This window comes from Vespa velutina, chromosome 21, assembly GCF_912470025.1.
Source record: "Vespa velutina chromosome 21, iVesVel2.1, whole genome shotgun sequence".
In the NCBI taxonomy this organism is placed as follows: Eukaryota; Metazoa; Arthropoda; class Insecta; order Hymenoptera; family Vespidae; genus Vespa; species Vespa velutina.
The window spans coordinates 824,458-838,028 of record NC_062208.1 but is presented as its reverse complement, the minus strand read 5'-3'; positions in this window follow the sequence as shown (position 1 = coordinate 838,028).

The following is a 13,571-nucleotide window of genomic DNA, read 5'->3' as shown; positions in this document are numbered from 1 at the left end:
ATCGGTAAATTAATTAATCAGCCTGTATTCTGCTTTCTATAAGATCGATAATTGGTTAATAAATCTTTGAGATCGATGGTAATAAATTTATCGTGTAAGATTGTGTTCAGAGATCGGTAAACCTGCAATAACTTCTCTGTATTCTCTGTTAATCTTATTGAACGTTTTACATCTGTGACGTGATCAACGTGAATCACTTTTTGATTCTCGAAATATTTAATGATATAAGTATTGTTTTGGACAATAAATGATAGTCAAAATTTTATCCATTTTATATTTAAATAACAGATGCTACAGTATATAACTGTAATTAAGTTAGTCAATAAGAAATATCAGAAAGAATTATCAATAAAAAATATTAAATATTACTTATTGGTTAATACATTATTATATCATTATTGTTATATTAATTTTATTTATTTAAATATAGTTATTGTTTTATTATTTAGATATAGAAAACCGTAAATTGCATATTAATTAACTCAATAATATTATTGTTGTTATACAAGTGTTGTTTCTTATTGTGAGTTGTTATTTGTTTGATTATTACTTTATTTTAGATATAAAATATTGAAAATTTCGACATTACTTGTTGGTCAAAAAAAAAAGAAAAAAAAAGAATAAAATAAAAATAAATAAATAAAATAAAATAAAAATCTCAATACTATATTATCGTTATTTAATTAAATGTTGTTTATTGTTGTTCTATTTAGATATAAAATACAAAAAGTTTCAAAAATTTATTCATTGATTCAAATCAAAATTATATCACTGCTGTTTACTTATTTATTTATTTATTCGGAGAGAAACTATTCTATTATTATTTATTTAAATATTTATATATAAAATATATCAGTCTTTATACCAGCGTTGTTTGTTTAAATGTTGTTTTATTTACATATAATATAATTAAACATTTTCTCACAGATTATTTATTTGACGTTTCAATATTATAATCATTGTTATTAAATTAACGTTGTTTATTTATATATTATTGTTATTATTTTATGTTGATATAGAATACTTAAAATTTTGACATTATTTATTTGTTGATATTATTTATTAAACATTCTAATATTATACTATTACTGTTATACAAATTCTATTTATTTCAATGTTACTACTATTATTCTGTTGAAAGATAGAATGTTAAAAAATTTCAATTCACACACACACACACACACACACATTTATTGATGAATCCAACAATTGAAATCAAGTCCAATCATTATATGGATGAATCAAGAAAATTCATGATAAATCGATTGAAAAGAAACCAAAAAAAAAAGAAATTAATAAAGTAACATTTATATTTCGTTAATATGAAACTAATAAAAATCAATTGATCCAAATGGAAAAATAGAAAAAGAAAATAAATAAATAAAAACACAGTAAAAATGATCAATAAAATCAGGAATATATGGAAACGAATAAATGACGAAATGATTATACGATAATACTGTCTCATCGATAGATAAGATTTAGACGAATGACGAGATGCAAACGAGAGTCTGAAGACAACTAAGATAGTTCAGCAAAGTTGTGTTTGTAAGTAGCCGATCTTCTCGTAGAAACTGAAGTTAACCGACTCAGACACTGACTTCGTGCATGCTTTGCGTTGCACAATGGCTCGGTAGTACTGCAGCTGATACAAGTATGTTCGTCGTGCAACCGGAATTTTAATTGGCTATTTGTTTGTCCGTTACACTTCGTGGCTATGCTATTGTCCGTTCTACTGAATAAGAACAAACACCATCTTTCTCTCTCTCTCTCTCTCTCTCTCTCTCTCTCTCTTTTTCTTCCTAAACTACTCTCCTTTTTCCTCTTACATAGAGTTTCTCCATGCTCGATTTTCACCATGAGAGTAAAGGGTCGTTATTAATTCTCCCCTTTTTAACGAAGGTTTACTCCTATCCGATAATCACGATTGTGAGTACGAAAAAAAGGGAAAAGAAAAAAAAAATTGTTTTAATATAAGGATTATAGACGTTAAAAAATTTATTAACGTCTTGGGACAATGCGTCGTATTTCGTTATTGGAATAATAATAACAGAAGATAATGATATAACTTGAATAATATTCGATATAATATTTGTCGTTCGTTTTAATGTGGAATATTTAAATTTTGTGATGTTCAATGTGAGCGATCGAGATTGAGAATTCGTGATTTAAGGAAAAAAATAATTTAATAATCGAAAGTATCTAATCGGAAATTTGTATTTTTAATTTTAGTTTTTCTATTTTTTGTCTTTTTTCTTTTTCTTTTATTTATTTATTTTTTTTATCAACATATTTTTATGTTCGAATTATGTCGAATTACGTTGATATCAAAAGATTTTGTTATCACCATAAAGTGTATAGTACGAATTTATGATATATTACACAATAATACAATTTTGAAAGTAATTTCATAGATTTGAATATTCGTATGGGGTTTTTTTTTCCCATAAATCGTGAGGATAAAAAAGAAGTAATTTAATAAGAAATATATTTGAAATGTGTGTTAGGAATTAAAAAAAGAAATATATATTTATTCTAAATATTTATTAATAAAGTATATGTTTTATGATAATTCAAGTGTTCGAAGAAAATATTGTTACTATAATACAAAATATTTTTTTTTTTTTTTTTTTTTTTTAATTTATATACTATAATAGAAAATATTATTTTTTTTTTTAAGTTTTAACGCTTTTTATATGAAATGTTTTTCTTGTTTTTATGTTTTATATAGCACTTTTCTCAAATATTTAGTTTAATCATTAATCGCTTTCGTCGTTTTAATATTTATATATATCGAACATTTTTTTTCTTGCTTTTTTCGTTGACGCATAATTCACGAAATAAAGTTTAATGTTTTTTTTTTTTTTTCTTTAATTTTTCTACAACGTATACGGATTCTTTCGTAAATGTAAGGCAATATAATATAATGAAAAAAAAGTTTTGTATAATATATTTTTTTATTTGCTTGATATTTTACTTGACAGTGTGAGTGAATGTATTTTTTTTCATTTTTTTTTTTTTTGAAATATAAATTTTACTTCTTTAATATTTTATAATCGAAAATATGTATATAATCGAATAATGTAATGGAGATCAATCAAGCACGATTAAAAAAAAGAAAGAAGTATTACATTTATTTAAATTGTTACAATATTTAAACGAAATTTTATTTATAAAAAACATTTTTAGACGCATGACAATTGATTGAAGATCATTTATTGAAAAAGGAGCCAATTTTTTTCTTCATAATTTTTTCATCCTCGTTTCTATCAATTTTCATACATTACTCATCATACAATCCAATAATATAGTTTAATATTAGATCTTAGAAAAAATTTTGTATCACTTTATAAACACAAATTTTTTTTTCCTTTATATTCATGTACCGTCTTATTTTAATTAGGTATCAAATATTACAAAATTCTTAGAAATAATATTTATTATTCAAACGAATAATATGATTTTTTAACGTTAGACATTTAGAGAAAATTTTGAAACAGTTCATGAATTGTAATTTTCTTTTCTTCCCTTATCTTTTTTCTCTTTTTCTCCTTTACTTTCTCATTCCGTTGAAATGTAAAATTTACATTAAATATTACTTGTTGTATAATACAATAGTACGATATTTTTTTTAAATGTTAGACATTAGAAGAAATTTTCTATCACTTTATGCATTAAAATTCTCTTCTCTTTTTTTATGTTCCTCCTCTTACTCCTCTCTATCTTTATGCAGTTTCTTATTTTATTTAAATATAAAATATTAAAAATTCTTACACATTTTACTTATCGTATCATTATAGATCTCCTAAATTTTATACATTTTGTTATGGGAATTGAAAAAATTGAAATTTTCATGATCGTGTCTTATACAATAACAAATTATTACAAATGCATTAATGCCTGCACAATAATAATTAATATTATAGACAATATTATCTTACGATATTAGTATACATATTAGCGTACATATTTTTTTGATTTCAACCGAAAAATTTCTTTCATTGTATTTTTATTTCTATGTTATTATTGTATTTGATTGTTAATCGGTTAAAATCATACTTTCCTTATGGTTTATCGAATTAATTACATTTTTAATTATAATCGAAAGATATTCGAAGTACGAAGCAACCCTCATTCGAGAAATTACTTATTACATAATTCAATAATACGATTTTTAATGTTAGACATTAGAAGAAATTTTGTATCACTTTAAACCATTCAAATTTTCTTTCTTTCTTTCTTTCCTCTTTACACTATCATATACCTTATTATTTTATTTAGATACAAAATATTAAAAATTCTTACAGATAATACTTATCATCCGAACAAATATAACAATTTTTTCTTTTTAACGTTAGACAATAGGGAAAAACGATTGAACCATTTTATCCAATAAAATTCATTTCCATTTTTTTATATCTCTCGTTTCTTCTTTACTCTTTATCTATATTGTATTCTCTTTAACGAGCTCAGAACATTCGTCGTATTTTATTCTTCCTTCGTTTTCTTTCTTTCCTTTTTTTCTTTTTTTCGCACGTAAGACATACGAAATATACGAGGGGTGGGGGGTGAGAAGGAGGATGAGGAGGAGGAGGGCCGAACGTTCCTACCATTTAATACGCTTTATCGAATTAATTCCTTTTTTACTTACAATCGAAAGATATTCGCACGTATCGAAGTTCGAGGTAACGCGCATCCAAGAAATCGTCCGGGCAAACTCTCGTCGGAGTCCGGGCGTGTACCGCGCCCTAATAAATTAGGAAGCGACAGCTTCGCGATTCGGTTTAATGGCGGTGCAAGAAGCAACACGGACCGGCCAGTCCATTCGACGATTCGGCGTCGGTACGTTTAGGACTGCCCGAAGCGGACTAAGGAACGTCGTTTCTGACCGGTCCTTCGAACAAACTACTACTTTTTGTACGGCGCGAGGCACTTATTCCAATTAAAATCGTACCTCTATTTTAGGCCAGGCACCAACTCTCAAAACGGTAGGCACAAATTAATCGACCGCACGAGCTTCGATACTACACCATCATGAAAATAAGAAGTAAGATATACCTACAGTCTCTGTATTTCTATCAAACAAGTCTCTCATACAGATACACTATCTTTCTCTGATGACCTCTATCCTTCTTGAAAAGTTAATGTTAGGTTACTGTATACAAAATGACCACAATGAGGTATGTATCCTAAATTTTATACGCTTCATTATGAAAGTTCAAATCGTATTTTTATAGTTCTATTTATATAATGATAAATTATTACGTATGTCTCTTTCTCTCTCTCTCTCTATCTTTCTCTGTGTTTGTGTGTATAATAATAATTAAAATTATGAATAATATTACCAATACTATGTATATTTCGTTTAGATTGATAAAATAAAATTTACTTCACTTGTATAATATTTGTATTTGTATGTTATTATTGTATTTGATTGTTTTTGAAAATTAGTAAATTTTCATTGATTACAATTAAGAATGAAACGTTGAAAAGTCTTATGAAAGAAAAAAATCTGAATCAGACTTTTCGAATATTTGTGAATACCTTTCGTACTACTGTAGTAGAACATTAACATGTGTAACGCATGTAACACACTATAAAGAGATACACGTTAATATGTATATAATAATAATCATAATAACAATACATGTTAAATATAAATTTATTTAATAATACACACTACTAAAACGTATTAAACATGAATATTAATAATAATGTGATACAATTAAAACAAAAATGTCAATAATAATATAATAGACGTTAAACATAAATATATTTCGATAATTATGCAAATTATAAATCGATTGATATCTCACAATTAAGAAATATTTCATTATATTTTTAATTCGAAATTATGGTCGAATTTATTGAAGAGTATAATTAAAACAAAAAGTACATAATTTACAATCTTTTAGGAATCACAAGATTGAAATTTATTCCAATTAATTCTTACGAAAAATTACTATATTTTTTTGTCACACGTTATGAGAAAATAATTTCCATTAAAATATTTCTTTAAAAAATTCAATATTTTTTTTATGGACTAAAAGATATCAAATATATGTTAACATGTATATATTAGAAATTAATACATATTACATATTTTATATAAATGTTAACAACAATGTAATACACGTGAAGCATAAATATATCTCGATAATTATGCAAATTATAAATCGATTGATATCTCATATGTAAGAAATATTTCATTGTATTTTTAATTCAAAGTTGAGATCCAACTTATCGAAGAGTATAATTAGAATGAAAGTACATACTTCGGACCTTTTAGAAATCACAAGATCAAAATTTATATGATCGTAGGAGGTCGAGAGTTACGTAGCTAGCGAGCACAAAGACCATGAAGAGACTTTCGTTTCGATATTCTCGATGCCCGAGGCCCAGATGAAAGAGAAACTTTGCGAGGAGGAGAAAGATCAAGAGACGTTGAACGAGACATAGTTCTCGTTTTATTACAGTGCATCGAGAGTAGGCGAGGCCAGTACGCAATCGTTTATGTTCGTGTCCCGCCCTATCGAACGCATCGGATATACGCAGGAATATATAAGTGTGCGTAAAAGACAAGGACAACTAACTTCTTTCGGTCTTAAAGATAAAAAGATTCTCTTATAATATTTTGTATTTATTTATTTATTTATTTTTCATAATTGTCATGTAACATTAAAATTTATTTGATTATTTATATATTTATAGATATATTTATTATATATATATATATATATGTGTGTGTGTGTGTGTGTGTGTGTGTGTGTAAAATATGAAAATCGAACAAATCATCGAATAAAAAATTAAAAATAAATAATAAAAAATAATATTGACAGATAAGTTACTTTTATTAGAAATTTTATTAAATTTGACGCCTAACAAATTTGATTGGACGAAAAGTAAGAAATATAATTCGTTCGTCGTTCCATTAATAACAAATTATATTTTCTTCGAAAATAAATTATAAAAAAATAATCTTCAGATTATTACAGAAAAAGAAATAATCTTTCTCGTAACACTAAAATACCTCGCGCATTTAATTTCTTTTTATGTGAAATTATTTCATAAAGAAATCATATGAATAATATAGTTCAAAATATTAATATTATACGTATGTATGACTATTAGACGAAACCCAGACGCAACCCAGACGCAACTCAGACGCAACTCAAATGTAACTCAGATGCAACTCAGATGCAACTCAGATGCAACTCAGATGCAACCCAGATGCAATCCAATTTTATTTAAGACTTGTAGATCATTATTTTGAATAAAATATTAAACAGATGTAAGTTAATTGTTATTTTGTATACGACAATTAATATTTGTTTTTTAATATTTTAATATTATATAATTTTTTTTTCTCTTTTTTCTTCTTCCTTTTTTTTTTTTTTATAATAGAAAAAGAATTAGATTATATAAATTAATATATTTAGACAGTGTTCGTATTTTTATTTGTCATTAAACGTTTTATAGAAAATCATTAACTATCGTATGTATAGCCCATTGTAACTTTTAATTTTTATTGTTTATTGTAAACATATATTACAGATTAAATTATAAAATTATATATAAATACATACCTTATATATAAATACATATTATATATAAATTTTCACTGCTCATTATAAATTTATATACTATATAAATTAAATTATAATATTACACGTATATAAATTTTTATTATTTATTATAGATTTCTTCGATTTTAAAGTTCAACATTATTATATCAATTTAAATTCCTTTTAATTTCCTTCCTATATTACTATATATATACATGTATATATATATATATATATATATATATATATATATATATATATATATATATACACATGCGTGTTACATAGATGGATGTATTTCCATCTGATAGTTGGCATCTTCCGTTATAACAGTGTTATCGTAAATGAGTATCACGTCTTTCGAGTGATACACAATGGTACATATTTCGCGTTCATTTCCTCAAACAAATATATGAGAATAAAGAGGGAAGTGAATTCACCGACCGTGAGAATGACCACCATCGAAGTTGTTACGAAACATCCTGAGTTTTATCTACGATGATAATTAAATAAAACCTTTGTACAACATAGACATAACATATGTATATTATTATGAATCATAATTTATCTAATTTATCTTTGATTTCTTTGCATATGGTAGAATTAGAATTTTTCTGGATTCGAATTATTCTTTTATTGATAAAAAAATGGAAAGATGAAAAAAAGAAAACTAAAGAAGAAAAAAAAGAGAAATTATTCGAAAGATTCTAAATTTATTGACAGCGAAGATAAATTTATTTTTGTTGTAATATATATATATATATATTACAACAAAAATAAATATGTATATATATATATGTATATATATATATATATGTATATATATATATTTATTATTAATAAGTAATATATAAATAATTTGAAAATTAAATAATTTGATAGTAGATGATAAAAAAAGTATTTATGATAATAATAATACTATATATAACATTTGAAATTTATTCTACATATTATATAAAAAAAAAGTAATAAAATAACATAATAATAAAGTAAGATATTGTATAAAGATACAATATTATATAAAAAAATTACATTAACAATAATAACAACAACAACAACAACAACAATAATAATAATAATAATAATAATAATAATAATAATAATAATAATAATAATAATAAGTATAAGAATATGAATAAGAATAATAATAATAATAATAAAATAAAAGAAAAATTTTAATTATAATAATTTATGAATATTTTTTTAATATAAAATAACATTTTTAAAATTTCATTTTCACTAGCCGTATCAAAAAAAAAAACTTTTCAGTTGTTAAAATACATAAAAAAAAAAAGAAAAAAAAATTCCAACAAAAGATTGCAATGAAATAAATTAGATCTGATATGTCGAACTATGTCTGAAAAAAAGAACCATAACACGTAAAAAGTACAACAGGTGATGATCGAAACTTCTTTATCGACCAGAGACGATATAAAAAGATCATAAAATCTAATCGAATCTAACGATCGCGATACGATAAAAATCTCGTTTACTGTGAAATAAAACCTTCGTATTTTTACTTTTAAATGCATTCGTGTTTTAACTTTAAAATGCATATGAAGAAAGGATATGCCAATCCGGTATTGAAGGAACATCGTCCTTGAAAATTCTGTTTATATATATATATATATATATATATGTGCGTGCAGATAAATACATAACGAAGATATTCCTTTGAAAAGTAGATACTTACATTTAAGGTGAGTACAGAAACGTACAATGTAAAACTCAAGAATTCCATCACGAACGGAATAAAAAGAAATTTTGCGTTGTTGAAAGGACAACAGATACATCATGCATACATACATACATACATACATACATACATACATATATATATATATATATATATATATATATATATATATAAAGACGAGAAAGAGAATAAATAGAAGATGAGCCGAATGTTTCCGCACGTATACTCGTTCTCTCTTTCTCTCTCTCTCTCTTTTTCTTTCTCCCTGTATTTCTGTCTCTTTCTCTCTCATGTACTCAATATCGAGATCACGATCGCGCGTTCAGTTAAGAAAAAGGGGACGGTTCGTTCTGCAATTTGCGCTTAGCCTTCTTAGGCCGCTACTTTGCATTTATATGAGCGTTCACTCCGTTGGTTCTCGCTCGTGGCCAGTGCATGCGTTTATCCGAGCAGAACGAGAAGCAGAGGACGACGCGGAAAGGATCTATCGGTTAAGATGCAACGACCTAAAGTACGACCCTTTTACTAGTAACGTCGAGTTCCAATGAATCTATTTAACTTCCTCATATATATATATAAATATATATATATATATATATATATATATATATATATATATATATATGTATGTATATATATATTGACCACGTAAATATATGTATAAGTCTTTATTTGTTTCTCATATATAAACTTTAATTATAACTATTCTACAGTAAATTGTTTACTCGGTTTATAATTGATTCATTAATGATTGTATTTATATATTTGTCCTTAGAGAGAGAAAGAGAGAGAGAGAAAGAGAAAGAGAGAGAGAGAGAGAGGTGATAATATTTGTACAAGATTTTGATCTATTTATGATAATATTTACTAGAATATATTAGTCTAGTGATAATGATATATATATATATATATATATATATATATATATATATGTTAGTTCATTGATGATATTTGTATATCAGTTCGTTCAAAAGGAAAAAGAGAGAGAGAGAGAGAGAGAGAGAGAGAATGATGATATCTGTATAATTTATTTATCCATTTATGATAGTATTTATATAATATTTAATACAAATTTATACAAGTCTCCTATGATTCTATTGACAATAATATATATATATATATGTATTGGTATTTTTATAATTATATACAATGAATGATGAGAAATAATAGATACGTTTTTCGAACTGATCAGATTTTTTTTTTTTCTAATTAATGATGAAATAATTTAATAACGATATGAAAAAGAAAAGATATCAATTTAATTATCGTATATCGATCACATGTATCTCTTATTTTTGTCGCTATCATATAAATTCTAATTCTAAATTCAATACCGTTTGGAAAATGAATTACTTGACGTATATAAATCAATTGACGATATTTTTTCTATATTAGTTCATTGATAGTAATATTTGTATAATTAATTAATAATAGTAATTAATAAAATAGTAATTAATAAAAGTAAATAAATTAATATGCTAACGTACGATAAATATCGTTTATTAATTGTAAATAGATGTAATTTTTTTTTTGTTCTGTTTAACGATATTTTTACATGCATTTAAATATTACATATAAAAATAATAATAATAATAAAAAAAGGGTAAAAAGAAATACAATAAGATAATAAAAATAAGATCTATTTAATTTCCCCTATAGACATATACGTAATCAGTTATACGTCCCTCTTTGTTGACTCTTTAAACGAATTTTAATAATAATTATTGTGTAAAAAAATTAATTAATTGATATTTATTAATTATTCGATGATAATAATTCTATAACGACGTATATATTCACGATGAATGATTAGATCGTAGATTTGTATGTCTTTTCAATTGACGAACATTTTTTTTTTTTTTTCTTTTCTTTATTAATGACCACTTTATAAATAATTAAATATCGATACGTAGAAATGGATACATTTATATTAATTATAATATTTCTTTTAATAATTCTTTATATTATACTTTATTTCTATTAATAATTCATTATACAATATATCGATTATGCAAAGATAAACGTACATATATACATATATCTATTATTGTCGTATTCAAATAAATTCAAATACATCATTTATTTGCTTATAAAATGTATTATTCCTTCTAATATCGTAATTAGTCTACTGATGAAGATACAGTGACGTACGATGAATGGTGAGATGATAAATACGTACATACGTCTTTTAAATTGACGAACTTCTCCTTTTTTGCTTCCTTTCTTTCATTCTTCTTCTTCCTTCGGTATTTTTTTTTTGTTTTCTTTTTTTGCTTAATGACATCTTTATAAGTAATTAAATATCGATATGAGGATATAAACTCTACCATGACGGTTTAACAGAGAATTCATTTCTGTCATTTATGCATTGCGGCTTGAACGAATCGTTCGATCTTAGTATATGCTAAAAGGTATATAGGCTTGGAAGAAGAAGAGGAAATGCGAGAAAGAGAGAAAGAGAAAAAGAGAGAATGAAAGAGAGAGAGAGAGAGAGAGAGAGAGAGAGAGAGAAAGCGAGAGAGAAAGACTGTGTAAGGGAGAAAGAAAGATAGATATGTAAGAAGAGAGAAAGAGAAAGTAAAAGAGAGACTGTCTGTGTGAAAGAGAGAAAGACAGAGATATAGAAGGAGAGAGAGAGAGAGAGAGGGAGAGAGAGAGAGAGAGAGATCAAGAGAGATCGAGAGAGATGAAGAGGATAAGTTACGGAAGAAAGAAAATAAGGAAGGATTCGCAAGCTTGCACCTGCATGGTCGTTTGGTTTAGTCGTTTAATCTCATCGACTACCATTCCCATACAAAACAGATTTTATTTTATTTCTTTCTCTTTTTTTAATTTTTTCAACTCATTAACATAATAATTATGCGTGCAACATTATCTTATCAATCGTTACCGTTATAAACGTAGATACATTACTTATTACATATTAATTGTACTAATTGTGTTAATCAATAAATAATGGTCGAAGGTCGAATTCGAAATATTCCTTTTTTTTTTTTTTATTTGGATAAACAACAGTAATTATTGTTCGTTAAAAATATCGACGTCGGTTAAATAGTTAATCAGTTAATTGTAAATCATTATTAATATTATTTGTAAATTATTAATGCTATTGGAATTGTCAAAAAAAAAAAAAAAATAATCTAATGTTATTATTACATATACATATATATATTAGGTGGACCGGAAAGTAATGTCGCTTTCTTAAATTAAATTCAAAAGAAAAAATTTTTAACAAGTTTTTATTTTTAATCACAATCAAATATCGACATGCGCAGAAACGACATTACTTTCCGGTTCACCTAATATATATATATATATATGTAAATTATTTTAAGTTTAATAGGATAATGTAATCGATAAATAACATTAATGTATCCCATTGAAAATTTCGACAAATTACTTAATTATAATCATTGGTATATATTAATGGAATTATAAATAAATGACGTTGTTGTTAAAATATATTTATAATAGATACATCTCTTGTAAATTATGTATAAAGGATAAAAAAATTAATTCAATATTACGAAAAATTGTTTAATATAACCATAAGAAGGTCTAATGTACGATTTGAATTTGATCACGTATTATTTTTACTGTCTCTTTCTATGGAATATCTCCGATGACCTCTAACCCTTACCAATTTGTAATACATTATGTACTTCATTTGCATGTACAGGATGATACAAAAGTTCTCTTCTGCCTATGTAATCTTATAATCTAAACAGAATACTAGCCTAAGGGATCTCGGAAAGGATTGTTTTTTTTTGGATAATTGATTTTTAATATCATTTATTAACTTTTTTTGATTCACCTCGTGTGTTTGTCAAATGTTATGATATAAAAATTTATAATTATTATCGTAAATATATAATATAATATAATATAATTTCAATTGTATCGTTTCTTTTCTCTTTCTACGTAAAAATTAATTTTATTTAATAATAAATTCATTATTATTATTATTATTATTATTATTATTATTATTATTATTATTATTATTATTATTATTATCATCAATTATATTTATATGAAAGATAATTATGTTCTTTCACGTAAAAAAAAAAAAAGAAAAGACATTTCATTTAAAAATTGTCATTGTTTCATTGTTATCGCAAACAAAAACATCAACAATTTCATTATTACAATATATACATACAGACATATATATTATAATAATTTTATTATTAAAATATATACATTTGTATATATTATTAAAATATTATAAAATTTATGTTTATTAAAATACAACGAATCATATCAAAGAAAAAAAAAAAAAAAAAAAAAAAAAAAAAAAAAAACGAAATAAA